The sequence below is a fragment of the Talpa occidentalis genome, unplaced genomic scaffold (assembly GCF_014898055.3).
Source record: "Talpa occidentalis isolate TD23 unplaced genomic scaffold, MPIMG_talOcc4v2.1 talOcc4.12, whole genome shotgun sequence".
NCBI lineage: Eukaryota > Metazoa > Chordata > Mammalia > Eulipotyphla > Talpidae > Talpa > Talpa occidentalis.
The window spans coordinates 29,955,777-29,971,997 of NW_023601212.1; the positions used below are offsets into that span (position 1 = coordinate 29,955,777).

The 16,221-nt window shown below is 42.6% G+C and overlaps 1 protein-coding gene and 1 long non-coding RNA gene across 9 annotated transcripts in view; one reads left to right on the forward strand and one right to left on the reverse strand.

The window, feature by feature from the left end:
- NTM (neurotrimin) overlaps nucleotides 1-16,221 on the forward strand; it is a 430,040-nt gene that overhangs the window by 91,906 nt on the left and 321,913 nt on the right. The window contains exon 1 of one of the 8 annotated variants that reach the window (XM_054693217.1): nucleotides 10,809-10,999. The exons of the other annotated variants lie outside the window; for them this stretch is intronic. The gene's annotated coding sequence lies outside the window, so the exon portion shown is untranslated. Of the gene's footprint in view, nucleotides 1-10,808; nucleotides 11,000-16,221 lie in introns of those variants that run through there. 8 annotated transcript variants of the gene reach the window in all.
- LOC119240863 (uncharacterized) lies at nucleotides 9,583-10,797 on the reverse strand. The gene is made up of 3 exons (XR_005124215.2): nucleotides 10,630-10,797; nucleotides 9,855-9,940; nucleotides 9,583-9,756 (listed from the first exon to the last, which is right to left on the reverse strand). It is a non-coding gene; the product is annotated as an uncharacterized LOC119240863 (long non-coding RNA).

A 16,221-nucleotide genomic window follows, 5' to 3' on the forward strand; every position in this document is an offset into this window, starting at 1 on the left:
AAATAAATAAATCTTTAAAAAAACAAACAAACAAAAACACAGTGTACTTTTCAAACTTGATTAACTTGGAAGTGTTCCTGTCAGTATAAAAAGTTTTGTCCAGGATAGTGGAGAAGGCGATCCTCACCTCTTCTCCATTGTACTTCAGCTCATGGAGTTCTGAGTCGGGAAAGAACCATCCAGTAACACCAGCATCTCCAGTGCATCTTCCACACCCAAGAGTGTGCCCTCCTCTCTTCTCCACAAAAAAACTGCTGTTGTATGCATAGCAGGTGTATTTCTATACTCCACATATGGGTTGTTCTTTTAAATGGGTTGTCACTGCACAGATTGCTTTATTGGAAATGCCCCTCCCCTTTGGCACTGCAAATTCCTGTCCATTCATTATGTTGCTGCTCAAATTCCTATTTACATATCTTATCTCCATTAATCCTGAGAGCTACCATATAAGGCCACTGTTTTATCTCCACTTTACAGATTAGAGAAAGGAGGTTTGGAAAGATTAAGAACTTGCCCAGAGTCACACACTGGGGTCTAGGGATACACAGCCAAGACTTGTCATGCATGTACCTGTCTCTATTACAGATTCTGCGTCATTGCCACAGCCCCGGTATAAACCTGACTCTGAGAAGTGTATTTGTGCTCCCCAGGAATTTCCTGAGCCTACTGCTGTGCCAGCCCCCATCCCTCTAGATGGAGGGATCTCACCCTTGTTTTCCCATCTTCCTGTATTCTCCAATTTGGGAAACCCAAAGCTTCCACATCAGTCACACTTTATGAACACTGTCAGCTTTGAAGTGGTCACATGTGATTGGGATGCTCTGGGGACAATGCAGCAGTGACTGTGCTGTGCATGCTGCTCTCTTTGAGGCATTGCAGCATGGCGTGGCCTCTTTCCTCCCCTAGTCTCTGGAGCCTGCACTCCACATCCATCACTTCTGCTTACATGAGGGTCTGATACGTTGATGCCTGAGGACCAGAGTGGACTTGAATAGAAGTATGTGCTCCCTGGGCCTCCCTGGTAGCTCAAGGGGTTAAGTCTCAGCACTGTGAAGTTATCAGCAGCCTCTGCAGCATGAGTTCAATCTCCAGCCAGGGAATTGACCCACATATGGCCTAGCAGACCTCTCCTGTCTCGCCCGCTGCTCCCCTCAGCAGTGTATTTCAGTCAGTCCACCTATTCTGCTCCCTACTCTGTCTCTGGTGAATCCTTTCACCCCTCCCAACCCCCACACCTCTGGCCTACACCCCAGCTCTTGTATGCATAAATAAATAAAATTAATCTTTAAAAAAAAAAAGAAAACGAAGTCCGTGGCCCTAACCCCACACCCTGTCCCGGTACTTGCTTCTACTCGGGAACACCCAAACTGCATCCCTCCAGTCCTGTCCATGACTCCCACTTGACTGTGCTGGCTTCCTGTGGGAACACATAGACAGGTGCTTGGCTAATCTGTTTGGATGATTCAAGACTCCAAATCAAGATCCAGGATCCAGTTGTCTATTAAGACACTTGCATTCCAGGAAGAAAAAAAAGAGAGAGAAAGAAAATGACCAGGGGCCAGAAACCAGCTCAGAGCACTCTGGTCCACACAGGTCAGAGATTTGTCCATCTGGGCACATGCCCAGTGCCTGCAAACCTTGCCTGCCCCTCTTGGAATGCAGGTATCTTAATAGTGGGGTGGTGTCCTTGAAAAAGTGCTATGGAACCTGTGATTCCCTGGCAGTGTCACTCTTTATCTTTCTAGGGAAGGTGCCTTCTTCCCAGCCCGTTAGTTATGATCCTCTCGGTAGAACCGCAATTCCCTTTGTGTGGTGCCCAGTGTGGGCATTTGGGATGTTGGCCTGTGACGTGCTGACCAGTGTGCACACGGTCATGTCCATCGTGTTTCTCCTCCCCTGGCTCTCCTTGCCACCTGCCCCTCACTACCAGTCCCCCCACCCTCCACAACCTTCTTTGCTCGAGGCAATCCCCCCTGGTGGGATCCCCCCACCTTTCCTTGAGGCCTTGTAAATGTACAGACCATTTAGACTTTAAGACAGTGGGGCCACTTTTCATCTCAGGCCAGGCTGCTGCCTGGTTTTACGGGGTCATAAAAGTCCTGACAGGAGTCATAAAAGCCTCCAATTGCACTGCAGAAACCCTTGGAGTATATTTTAAGGGCCCCTGAGTTTTCATTTTGCTGCTTTTATGGGGACTCGTAAAAGCTGCGTGGAGAGAGTCCTCTGATTGGCTGCTCAGCACGAAGGTAGTTAAAATTACAGCTTTAGACAAATTGTTCCAGTCCCAATAAATCAGCATCCGGCAGTGGCAGGGGGAAGGCTCCCAGCTCTGCTGCATTCCCTGTGGTCTTCCTGTCCACCTTGTGGGCTGGGCTGCCTGGGGCCAGCCCTCTCAGGCACGCCATCCTGCCAGAAGCCATCCCTTGCAAAAAGAACAGGAGTTAATCAACCTGCTGTTTTTATGCATGTTACCAAATAGCTGGTTGGCTTTTTTATTTCCATAAACCTGATTTTTTTTAACCAGATGGATTTATTTTGAAATCAGTGGTGTTAAAGAGATAATCTCTGACTCTATCTGTCTGCGAGGCTGTGGTGTGCCAATGAATGTAACCTACTTTCTCCCAGTTGATCCTCTTTCATCTCCCCATGAAGACCCTGCCTTTCTCCATCTTCTTACTGCTGTCTCCCCTCGCCTGCCATACCCCTACCATAGACCCTGTAGGGCAAAGGAGGCCCAAATTGATCAATAGGAATGTAATTATCTGGCCGCCCCCAAATTTCTACCGGTAGTACCTGGCAGAGGACCAAATCAGAGTGAGTATTTTGGGGAGGCTGCTGTGTTCTGTGTCATTATCAACTTATTATTAGCTTGGATCTCAAGTCTATCACCGACCTAGAAAATTCTCAAGACACAGAATGGAGAAGCAAGCATGTTTCTCTCCCTCCAGACCCTGAGTCAGGCAGGCTCACCTGACTTAACCATGTTAAGAACACCAATTTCACTCAGACTGTTCATCTGAAATATGGAAGTTAAGGTGGAAGGGACACCGTTTGCCACTTTGGACCCTTTTCCTTCATGGGCAAAGAAAGCTTTCAGGAGAGAGTGAGGTGGTAGTAGAAGCAAAGAGGAGTCTCTGCTCATGCCCCTCGGGAGGAATGTGCTACTCCTATTTGTGTGGCCGCCTCTGTTTCCATGGCAACCACCTCTCTCCCCTGCTATTTCTGAAGAGCACGTGCTTGTGGGAGTATCATTCTAAAAAAAAAATATGCTTACTCCTCCTCCTCTGGAGGTTAGCCAAGTCAATACCTCCAGCAGCATGAGGATTCGTATGACTTGGGTAATGCTCAACTAAGTGTAGATTGATGGCAAAGCCAAGGGCAGTAGGGAGAGGAGCTCAGGGTAGGGGATGGATGAAGGGAGGTCCCGAGCAATAGATAAGGAGGTGCGTTTAGACTGAGCAACTGGACCAAGATCCATGTGAGGAAATGCTGTACCACTGTTAGTTCACTTTGGGAGTCAGGGTTGGCAGATCAGTCCATCTAAGGCAGGGAGGAAAGGCACGCAGGCATCGTTGCAAATTTACTGCTTAAGTAAGAGGAGAAAACAGGTTTTCTCCTGACATATGCCTCTGTTTTGAGGGGCCTTATTCTTTTCTTAAATAAATGAACCAATCACAAAGGTTACAGGCTACGGGAGAGAAAACCACATCTTATTTCTGTCTTGCTCTAGTTTTATATAATTATTATATCAACTGTGGCTGATCAAAGCATTCATTAAAGAGAAACTATCTCCCCCATGCTTTTGTTACAGTTTGGAGAGATTTGACAGGCTTTATATGTCTCTGGCTATATTTCCCTTTTTTTTTTTTTTTTTTTTCATGGTTGACTTCTCTCTTTTTTCTCTCCTCCTCCCCTTTCTCCATAGTGGTGATTTCTAACACATCTTTTTATTTCCTTTTTTTTTTTCCCTTCCACCTGGCTTAATCAAATCTCTCTTAAGGCATCAACGAAACCATGAGCCAAAGCAGCTCTGGGAGTTATGGCGGTGTCTCTGGTGGGTGACTCTGCAGCAGATCTTGGGTTTCAGAGAAGCCATCAGCCTCATCGAAAAAGAGTTTCCTTTACTGGCACTCCCACCCCGCAGTACTTGTGTCTTTTTCATAGATATCTGTGCTGAATTTACTGTTCTATTCCAGTAGCTCCTCCCTGAAACAGACACATATCTGGCATCTAGTTGTTAAACCTAGGGGGAATTCAGTGGCAGCAAAAAAAGATTTCCATATTGTCAACTCTCTGTCTTTGCAAACTCTCATATTTCAGCTTGGGTTTTGCTGATCCTCCTTTCATTATCCCAGTGCTCACCTTCCTGTGGAGGTGGCTCCGGTTTATTTGCCATAAAGAGTTTTCCCCCAGGGATTAGAGCAGCCCAATAAAATATAGGAAGATATGACTTGAACTTGGAGAGCAGTGAACTTGAACTTGGTGAATGTGTAGAATTACATTTTTCATATTAACATGTCTCTGTATCCCATTGTGTGGCGCAATTTTTATCTCATTCTCCGCTAGGCTAACGTCAGACTCCTTCACAAATTTATACAAGTGTTGTGGTCTTCTGTCTATGTTTCATCATTCATGTATTCACTCATTCAAAACTAAAAACCCAGACTATGCACTGGATACTATGCTGATGCCTGGGGACATGGAGATAAATAAGAAACAATCTCTGTGCTCATTCAATTCATAAACAACTAGGGCAGGAAAAATGTAATCAATTACTTACTAAACATTGTAGAAAATGCAGTGAAATATAAGGAAGAAGTAGGAGTAAGCAATGAGTTTCTGGGAGTGTTTAATCTTATCTGTTTTTTCCTCTAGAGGAAAGAATAAGGAATAATATATTCTAGGTAGCAAATACAACAGAAGATTTTCCCAGAAACATAAAACAACGTGCTTGTGGCATTCATAGTTCCCTGCTAAAGACGAGGGGAGAGAAGTTTTGAGCAATAAATAGGCTGGAGAGGATTTCAAGGATCATATTTTGAGGGGTATTTATAATGCAAGATACAAATGCAATATTATATTACTAAAGAAAAAAAATCAGATGTTTTATATCAATGCAGGGTCTTGCTTGTCCCTCCACCTTAGTAAGTACTTTACTGAATGCATGCTGTGTACAAAATGCCAGGTGTGAAACAAATACAAAGATGATGAAAAGCTGCATCTTAACACCAATGTTTGAAGGATCAGACATATTGTTACAGCAACAGGACATAAACATGTTTTTTAAATAAAAGCTGATTTGTAGCAATATATACATATCAGCAATGGAGAGTGAGATGACAAGATGGTGCATGACTAATTGTTAAGTAATCTTCAGGATGGGCCTCCCTGTGGTGCCGGGTTAAAGACAGTGCTAGCAAGCTGTGCCAGCCACTGCAGCAAGAGTTTGATCCCTGGCCAGTGAGCAACCCACATGGAACAGCAGACCTCTCCTGCCTTGCCCGCTGCTCCCCTCAGCAGTGTATTTCAGTAGATCTGCCAGTTCTGCTTCCCACTCTGTCTCTAGTGAATCCTCTCAACCCCTGCCCCCTGCATCTCTGGCCTGTACCCCAGTTCTTGTATGCATAAATAAATAAATCTTTAAAAAAAATAATCTTCAGGGCCTCCCCTAGTGGCGCAGCAGTTGAGCGCTGGACTGCGAAGCTGCCCGCAGCCTCTGAAGTGCCAGTTCGATCCCCGGCCACCGGCGAGGGTCCCACATGGCACGGCAGACCTCTCCTGTCACACCCGCTACTCCCCTCAGCAGTGTGTTTTGTCAGTCTGCCTCTTCCGTTCCCTGCTCTGGCTCTGGTGAATTCTCTCACCCTCCTGCGCTCTGACTGTACCCAGTGCTTGTATAAATAAATAAATAAATAAATCTTTAAAAAAAACAAAACAAAACAAAAAAATAATCTTCAGGGAAAATGTATGAAATAGATCTGAGGTTAATTATATAAACATGGATGATCGAGGGAAGTTGTATAGAGAAAATGAATTTAAAATGGACCCAGAAGGATGAGAAAGATAACAAAATGTGGAGTCTAAATGGATAGAAAGACTTGAAATCCAAATCTGAATTATAATACAGTGAATAATTATAACTGATTGAGAGGAGAGTTGACAGGGGTGCATGGTAACTGAGGCTGCAGGTCTGATATTGCAGATGGTAGATTTTCTTCAAACGTCAGCTGGAAGTACTGGACTTTGTCCCATCGGCAATACGGAGACGCTGAAGATACAAGTCAGGTAGTGGCATGGAGTTGGTCAGACTTCTACGGGCTGTTTGTGCCACATTTATTGTACAAAAGCCATCACATTTAATAATTCTTCAGTTATCTGGAACATTACTATGGCAAGATATCATATCTTTTAATGGGAATTCAGGAATGGGAGTTCACTGATAAGCAACTGAATTAGGAAGTTATCAAGAGGGAAAATTTTGGGTGAAAAGGATAGGAAGGTGAGTTTTGAGTGGCAGTGGTCCAAGATAAACCCTACTATATCAATTTCTTCAAAGGAAATACAATTAACACTCTGTAAATGGCATGCAGAAAAAAATGAAATGGTGCCTTTGTGTTTTTCCCCCAAAACTAGCAAGCTCTACATTACTTCAGTACCTTTCTACCACTAGTATGCACAGACCTATTTTTTTTTCTTTTCTTCATTTTCTCTTCATATTCATAATTCTGCCAAATCATCCCTTTCCCAGGAATCTCAGTAAATCTATTAAGTTTGATGGCACCAGATCATTTGGGGTTGGACCAAGTTCTATTGCTTCCTACTCCATGAGCTTGAATGAGTTACATAAACACTCTGTGCCTCAATTTGCTTATGTGAAAATGGGCAAATACCAGTAGTGATGTCTTAAATTTGAGAATCTACTGTGTTTTACACACATAAAGTACTTTGATCAGTTCCTATGCTTGCCTTCCCTGGGTTTACCAGGACAGAGCTAGCATCAGTGAAATGTTCCTGGTTTAGAATTTGCTTCTCACTCAGCCACACAGATTCTATATATGCCAGGTTGTCCTATAACCCTTTTCCTGAACATCCTTTAGCCCCTGGATGGCTCAGAGCTCCTATCCTTTCTCAAGTCTCATGGACTCCTTAATCAAACATTAGCATAATGTATTAGCATATCTACAGCACAATTATATTTTGATTACTCTAGTCCCAGTCAGACTAAAAGATGCCTTCAATCTAGATATAAATAATTTAGAATGTTTACACCAAGGGGAATTACAGAGGAGGGAAGTGAAGAAGGCAAGAGAATTTGTGTGTTTGGGGTTTGTTGGGTGTGGGGTAGTGATGGTTTGCCATTTTATATTATACCTCTTCTCTTCATAGGCGTATATCTATTCAAGAAACAGATACCAATTGGAGTTGCTGCAAATCCTTCCTTCCTTTTAATCACATTAAATATGTCCAATACAGTTTTGAGCTTCAGTTTCTCCCTTCTGGTCATATCCTTGAATAAATGCACCCTTCTATGATTCATCTTTGCAAGAATTTTCTTCCTTGTCTTGCTAATTTCCTTATATAGTATTGGTTACTCTTGTGGTTGTGCTACTTTATTGTCAATTTTGAAACCTGATTTCTCTTGATTAGTGTCCTTAGTAAGAGATTAAAGAAATCTTACTGTGTTTGACTCTAAAGAGGTTTCACATGCACACACACAAGCTCTCAAATACAAGTTTGCACAAGTGCATTGGATCAGCTAGAATGCAGGCATATCTGGGATAGGATCACAATCATTCAGAACTGTGAAGTTCAAGCTACCTTGGAGATTGATTCTGCTTTCAAGTGGCTGTGGATGATAAGATAAAAGAACTGATCTCTGTGGGGACTTGTAAGTAATGGCATTATTGGTTGTCCTCTGACAGCATGGATAGAAACTTAAGCACTGAAATGGAGATGATTTTGTAGTTCGATTTATAATGGATGACATATATATAAACTCATCCATGAAAATTGTTATGTCTGTACATCCCCAACCAGAATGACAACAGGCTGCTTTTTTTTTTTTTCTTTAAGGTTTATTTATGCACACAAGAAGTGGAGTACAGGCCAGAAGTGTGTGGTGGGGCGGTGAGAGGATTCACCAGAGACAGAGTGGGGAACAGACAGGTGGATTGACTGAAATACGCTGCTGAGGGAAGCAGTGGGTGAGTCAGGAGAGGTCTGCTGCACCATGTGGGTAGCTCCCTGGCTGGGGGATTGAACTCATGCTGCAGTGGTGGCAGATAGCTTCATAGGTTGAGTCTTATCCCCTTGTGCCACCAGGGAGGCCCCATAACAGGCTGCTTTTGAGAAGCAGACTTAAGTATTATTTTGTCGCTGATGGGAAGATACTCTTGATAATGACCGGAATGGTGTGGGAAGGCAGAAGAAGCAGAGAATGACATTATGAAATAACTGTTTTGATATGCTTTGGCATGGTCATTAGGTAACTTTGCCTGCAGTTTTTAATTGAAAACAGGTCCCTAGGCCTCAAGACTGGAAATCCTACATATCTAGGGTTGGAATTTCATCAGGTAATGCCCACATCCTGTGCAGATTTTGGTGGTTGGTTCTAGGTGGTATCAGAAAGACCTGAATTTCAGTCTTCTCTTGGCAAATTAATAGCTAGAAAAACTTACGCAGGACACATTCTCTCTGAGTCTCATTTTTCCTATCTTGTGGTCAGTGTATTCTAACCCATCTCCTCACTATGATAAGCAATCCAAGGTAGTGTATCTATTTCCTTTTTGTCATCAATTCCTTGCATAGTAGCAATCAGAGGGTAGGAACCTAGTTAGTTGTATAGAATGAATGAAGAAATCAGGGCGTGAATATGACTATCTGCAGGAAGGAATATAGATTTTCCTTGACTTACATTGGGGTTATGAACCAATAAGCACATCTTAAGTTGAAAGATAAAAAGTCAATAAAAACATTTCACACACCTAACTTGCTAAACTTCATAGCTTAACTTCCTACTCCTTATCTATTTAGTTTTTAAATTTATTTATTTATTTATTTTTGCATAGAAGAACTGGGGTGTAGGCCAGAGATGCGGGGAGTGAGAGGATTCACCAGAGAAAGAGTAGGGAGCAGAACAGACAGATCTACTGAAACACATTGTTAAGGGGAGCAGCAGGCGAGACAGGAGAGGTCTGCTGTGCCATTTGTGGGTTAGCTCCCTGGCCGGGTATCAAACTCAGGCTGCTGTAGAGGGCCATCACAGTGGTAGTGCTGTGCTGAGACTTAACCCCTGAGCCACAAAGGAGGACTCAATTCCTCCGTGAATGGACTGAGAACACTTATATCACCCAGAGTTGGGAAAAATCATTTAACAAAAATCCTATTTTACAATAAAATATTGACTGTTCCATGTAATTTATTAAAGCAGAGAGGTCATTTCTCTATGGTTGGTGGTTAACTGGAAGCTGCTGGTTAGTTGGGAAAACATCAACATTCAAGGAGCAGTTTATATCCTTTCCACACCACTAAGAAGTTGGAAAATTGCAAGTCAAACCATCATAAATCAGAGACCACCTGCATGTAAATATCACACACATTATTGTATTAAATGAAGTAATTATTTACAATACTTCTGATGTATAATGGGGATTAAAAGATGTTTCCCTTCTGCCTTTCCTATTTTCATTTTTCACAATCCAGTGTGCTCATTGTTTTGTTGTTGTTTTCCTCTTCTTTTGCCTCCCTTTTCCTTTTCTAAAAGGAGAAATAGGTTCTGAGACCTTATTCCTCCCATTATCTGTTTCACTTGCATCCACCCACAGCGGGTCACCTAACAGATGTTATTAGCTCACCTATGCTTACAAACTCTCTTCCAGGCTTAAATCCTTTCTGTTTTCCTAAAGAGAATGCTTCTTTTTCTTAGAAATGTTGAAACAACCTAAAACGAGAAATACCGGTTTTTGAAAGTATGAAACAGTAAAGCATTTTAAGTATACTTGTGTATTTTGATTATTAGTGTTCACCTGTGCCCTCATAAATGCAGAGAAGTGAGGCATCTTTGCATTATTCTCTTGTCGGAATCTCAGCCCCCTTTTCTCCCTCTCTTTTGATTAGGTATCCCCTTCTTTTGGAAGTCTCCTCACATTTGGTTAATACATCTCAACAACTCCTTTAATAAGAGTGCTTGTTGTTAGCATTCAAGGATGTGTAGGAGTTGACAAAATTCTACCTTACAATCTTTTCAGAGCTTGAAAACACACACTACTTCACCAAGACTTAGCATCTACCCCTCTTTACCCCAACTGGTGGGAAAGATTGAGGGGAAAGGAATGGCTATTAATTTAACAGACAGTTTGATTTGTTTGTGCTTTTGTGTTTCTAGTCTCCTTTTCCTTGTGAAAAAGCTAGAGGCAGGCAAAGAAATTTGGGAAATAGACAGTGTTTCAATCTGCCTCAAAGAAGAGTGGGAGAAGACAGCCTCCTTTTGAAATAGCATAAAGCCTCAATTGCAAGATCATCATGGGACAGGGATATTTCTGCAGGCCTGGAAATCTCAGCCAGGCATATAGAAACAGTCCCAGGGGAGGCGTCTCACCCAGAGGAGGCTTCTCATGGGACAGGTATTACCTGGCACCCATTCTGACTTCGGAAGAGCTCTGCTGTATTTCCTTTGGGGGCACATCTTAAGGGGCTGGTGGAAGCAGGGATAGAGCTAGGAATGTCTTTCTTTCAAAGAGCTAATGTAGATCATTCATCTAGAACTCCCATCATGCATTTGTTGCCCAGGGTGCCAGAATCATCCAAAGTTCCTTATCCTTTGAGGTCACAGTGTGGGTACCACACAGACCTGCCATCCTCATTGGTGCTACTCACTGACTATTTGGGCTCTCTGAACCCCAAGCACTTCCTTGGGTAGGAAGTATTTCCTCTCATGAAGAGAGAGCATGTGACTAGCTCTGGCTGTTAACAGACAAATAGAAGCGACCTGTATCACCTGGTGGGTGGGTTTATGCATTTTATTTCCAGAGTGGACACTTTAGAGTTCTCTTTCCCTCTGTCATGACAGTCTGGTATTTGGACTGGTTTGTGTAAGCAGATGGAAAGTCATCACTCCCCACCCCGACCCCCATTCTCTTGCCTGCTGACTGTGTTGAACATCTAATGTGGGAGAAAAACTTTTGGTATTTTAAACTGCCCTGACTTTCCCATTGTTTGTTATTTCAGCATAATTTATCCTATCTGACTGTTATAGAATCTGTTTCAATGCAAATAAATAATCAAGAATCAAAGTCTGACTCTCCAGAAGATGCATTTATTTTTGAGGCTCAGAAGTCTGCAAGCAGTTTGGTGAAATAGAAATAAGGGGAAAGTGGTTATTCACACTAGGATGGCTTATGAGCACAGATAAGATGGGTCCTGGGGCCTCACTGGTGGCGCAAGGGGTTAAGACACAATCTGTGAAGCTGTCCACAGCCACTGCAGCAGGAGATCTATCCCCAACCAGGTAGGTGACCCACATGGCACAACTGAACTCTCCTGTGTCGCCCGCTGCTCCCCTCAGCAGTGTATTTCAGTCAATCTGCCTGTTCTGTTCCTTACTCTGTCTCTGGTGAATCCCTTCTCCCCCAGCACCTCTGGCCTGTACCCCAGTGCTTGTATGTATAAATAAATCCTAATAAAAATAAATGGGCCCTGGATACCAGGCTGTGAGTAGAACAGGGCCATCAGCGAGTCAGGAGGGCACAGCTTCTGCTAAATATGAACATGTGACTTAGGCTCTGGCACCAGCTAAGGGCTTAATGAATAGGCCCAAGATGGGAGGTCTGCAGGCAAGTCTTTCTGATGCCAACTGTTATAGCAGTCCTTTTTCCTTTGCTTTATTCATGCAAAGAATGTGTATCTGGTGGGAAAATCAAGTCATATCATGACTACTTCTGAGAAGTTTACTATATAAGGAAGTTTATATTGAATCCTTTTGTGAAGGAAAAATACTGTACCTGATTTGCTTTTGCTCTATAAAAAGTGTGTCCAGGGGGGAGGAAAAAGGAGGGGGTTCTGAATTTGATGCATTTTATAACACATAATATCAAACATAGCGTCTGAAAGAGTTGACATTTAAACCTAAGTTAGCTAAACACATAACATTGTCAAGGGTAGGGGTGAGGTGTGGGGTACAAACTGAGGGACAAATAAATATGAACCTTTACCCTAAAAGTTTCTATAACTTGAGAGGGTAGATACAGGGTTGCTGGTAGGCATAACCCGGGGAAGTGTTTGCACATAAAAAAAGGAAAGATTTTGGGGAGTAGAAAGTATTGAGTAGACTGAATCCAGATTTAGAAAAGCTGTAGTGCTAGAAGGAGGAGATTGGGGAAAGTCCACCCATCTGTCTGTCAAGGCCTTGGTGAGAAGAGTCCGTGGAAGCACAATTGAATGTACCATGTGTGAATAAATAGGGCATGGGGTTAGACAAGTTCCCCTTTGCCCCACCATATGGAATCATGCCAGAATAGACAGATCACGGGCTATATTCTAAGATACGCAGGAGATTAAATTCTAGCTCTCCTACTTGCCATTTACTGGATGCATCTCTTTGGGCAACCTTTGTATATTTTAAACTCTTATTATCATTATTTTGATCTTTCTGAGCCTCAGTTTTCTGTCTATATTTAGAATATCAATAATCCCTCCTTGAAGGACTGTTATACAGATCAAAAGCCCACAAATGTCAAGTACTTCATACTACAGATAGGACTCAGGGAATTAAAACCATCAATACTTGACTGTATATTTTCCCTGAAGATCCTGGATATACAGTCTTAGCAGAGTGTCGAGTCCATGGGAAGACTCTTGTAAATATTTACTGAGAAATGAACCACCCAAGTCACCCAGGGAGTGTGGAGAATGAAACTAGAGGTGGCAGGTAATGAGCCCTTCTCTGTGGATCATGTGCCTTTCTCCCCAACATTACAAATGCCCATCATCTCACCCTAAAACATGTCTCTTTTGTAGACTCCACTCTGCTCAGAAAGATTAAAACCATTTTCAGCGATTCCACGTTCTTTTTAATCCTTTCTGTCTTGCCACGTCGGTTTTTCTGACCATTTGATTTCCACAACTCAAAGAGCTCTCCTTGTCTGTCCTTTCCTTTCTTTCTTTCCTTGTTTTTTTTTTTTTTTTTTTTTTTTTTTTTTCCTGTTGTCAGTGCCCTAGGAGTTTCTTTTCCCTTTTTAATTAAGAGCGAATGAAGGTAACAAAGTGTTTTATAACTGGAGAGAATTCAGCAGCAGGACACCAAGGTGGGACTCCACATGGTGAAAGCTGGGCGGACAGACCCCACATCAGCACGGTGGGGAAGGGGCCCGCGCTACTCTGCGCCCTGCTGTCTTATGGCCCAGCCCTCCCTCTGCCCATCAGCCTGGATGCTTTACCTCTGGCAGAAGTCCCCTGTCTTTTGTTAGGAAAAGCTGCAATTGGAAGCTTGTTTTTAAAAGCATTTTTAAGCACACAGTGTGCTCTCCTGAAATACGCCTGTGCCTGCAAGGGTCTTGCAAGTTAATTCCTGCTGCCCAGGGAAGTGTCCTAATTTTTCCTGACTTTCAGTGACCTACTCCTCACTGTGTACTTGGCTGTCTTTATACACAGGTACAGTTTGGGCTTGGAACAGCAAATCCCATGGAAGTGTCTGTCAGATGTATATGCATGTACTGAGGTAAAGCAAAGAGAGAGTGTGCACACAGGGAGGCAGAAAGAGCAGAAAGACCCCTCCCTGCATCGCCATGGTGCCCATTCCGTGTGGCCCCCATGCTCCCTAGGTATCTGGTTTGGGGAGGATGGAGAGCAAACACCCAGTGACGTCTTTGGAGCCCTGGATCTGAGGAATTGCTTCCTGAGCTATGTTTTGCACACTGCATTTGGATGATGGCATTATGAGTTTCCTAATGAGGAAAACATGCTTTTATTAAATTCCCGGCCCAAATGGCCTCCCTGTTGCCCTCTTTCTTTTTCATGAGACATGATGGCTTATTACAATTGTGATTAAAAAAATCCGTCATTGGTGTGTTTTGCCTTTTCAATTTTGTTGAAAGGTGATTGTGATGCCATTTCTCAGAGGAGCAGAGGGATAGAGAAGAGAGGCCTATTTTGGAATTTAAGGAACTCACTCTGCAAGACGGTGGACCCTTTTGCCTGTGTTCACTGCTAAATGTGTAGCTCAACTGGCCTCAGACAGTCACTGACTGCCCCCCCCACCCCCCATCCGCACTGTGCTAATCCTGCAGTTGTGAAGAAAAGGGACAAGCCCGTGTCTTACGTCAGTGACCAGATTGTAGCCGTCCACACACATAACTGGAATGTTTAGAAAATCCAAATGCTTATCCCTACCATGGCCTTCACACACCTGATCACCTTTTTTGCTTCATGTTAGCTTTGTACTTAATATCTATTTGACTATAAATGTTTTAGAAATGACTTTTTTCTCTTAGCACATATTGAACACAAAACTGAACATTTGAAATTCAACTGATGTGTGATTAGCCCCACACGCGCAGTTCGGCTGTTACTGGGCTACCAAAGAGGACAAGGGTAGGTATTTTGTCTCTCTGTGGTTAGACCATCCACTTAAGGATCAAGATCTCAAATTACAGGATGACTGAAGTACTACAAAGGTCAGTTCTCTTTAGTATCCCCTAATGCTTTTCGCAATGGCTCATATGCAGACCTCCTAACTGTCTTCATTTCCAGTCTCCAGTCTCCCATCTGTTCTGTATTCTCTCATCCGTGTCTTTGTGCTAAAAGAATGCCTTGATCAGGTCTATTCTCTCCTTGAACCAACTTCAATGAATGTTGCCTTCAATGGCTCTTCCTGCCTTATGCTTGTATTTGAGGTTCTCTATCAAGTTACCCATGACTTCTTTTTGTCTTATCTTCCACTGGACTCCCATATGAACTGTTCATGGCAACTGATTTGTACAACTGTCACTGAAGGGCCTCTTATACTTCCTCCAGCTTTGACACTTTGCCAGTGCCTTTCAATCTCCCTGTAAGACTTTTCCATCATTTATTTTTTTCTATCAAAATTGGACAGCTTTCTCAAGGCACAGTTATATTATCTCTCTTAAGAATTCCCTGTTGTATCATTTATTTGATGCCAACTGACTCAGGGTGTATCCTCACTTCTTAGTTAAAACTTATTAGACTTCTCTTAGTCTCACTTACTTGTCTATGATAATCTCTAAGCTTTCTGAACCTTAATTCTTTTTTTTTTTTTTGCATAGAACTGGGGTGCAAAGAAAAGGCATAGGTGAGAGGGTGTATGAGAGGATTCACCAGAGACAGGGTGGGCAGATCTACTGAAATACACTGCTAAGGGTGAGACAGGAGAGGTCTGTTGCGCCCATGTGTAGGTTAGCTCCCTGGCCAGGGATCAAACTCAGGCTGTTGGTGTGGGCCTTTGCCATGGTGGCACTGAGACTTAACCCCTAGGCCACCAGGGAGGCCCTCTAAATCTTGATTGTATCATCAAAAGTGACCTACTACATATAGATCTCTGGAAGGGATCTGCCACTGTGTATAATCTCTGGAAGGGAGTTGTTTGTATAAATGCCTAATTATAAGCCTCAGCGAGCATGGGGTCATTTCTTATACAATATGATTGCCATCCTTCATAGCAATTAGTTCCATGATTGGTAAAATGTATTCCATAAGTATGTGGAGTACTAGATGAAACAACTTCTAGTGAATTCTCTGTTTTATGATGAGTTTGTAATTTGAAAAAAAAATAAAATGAGAATACCTTGAGACAATAGTTTTTTGTAGTGTTTCTAACATTTCCTTAAAGTACAAATAAATGAATTTTGGTAAGTCGACTTCTCTTTGAAGTGGTCTGACTGCTAACAGTGCTCCAGAATGAAAGGGAAAAAGGCATCTCAGTTAAGAAATGCAGAATAGATATGGGTAGGGAGGTTAAATCTATGCCTCACCTTGCTCTGGATAAATGAAAGCTAAACTTGGGCCTGGTGTTTTTTAAGTGGTGTGTTATATCTAATATGTTTTTATTTCTTGTAAGAAAAAGGATATTTGCATTTGTGATTCACATTTTTATTACCTACACGGTTCCTCCATTTTATAACAGTTAATACTTATAATAAGACCAAGACACACATTTTAAAGTTGAGAAACCTAAGATTCAGAGAGTGTGAGTAAGTTGGCTAAGGATAC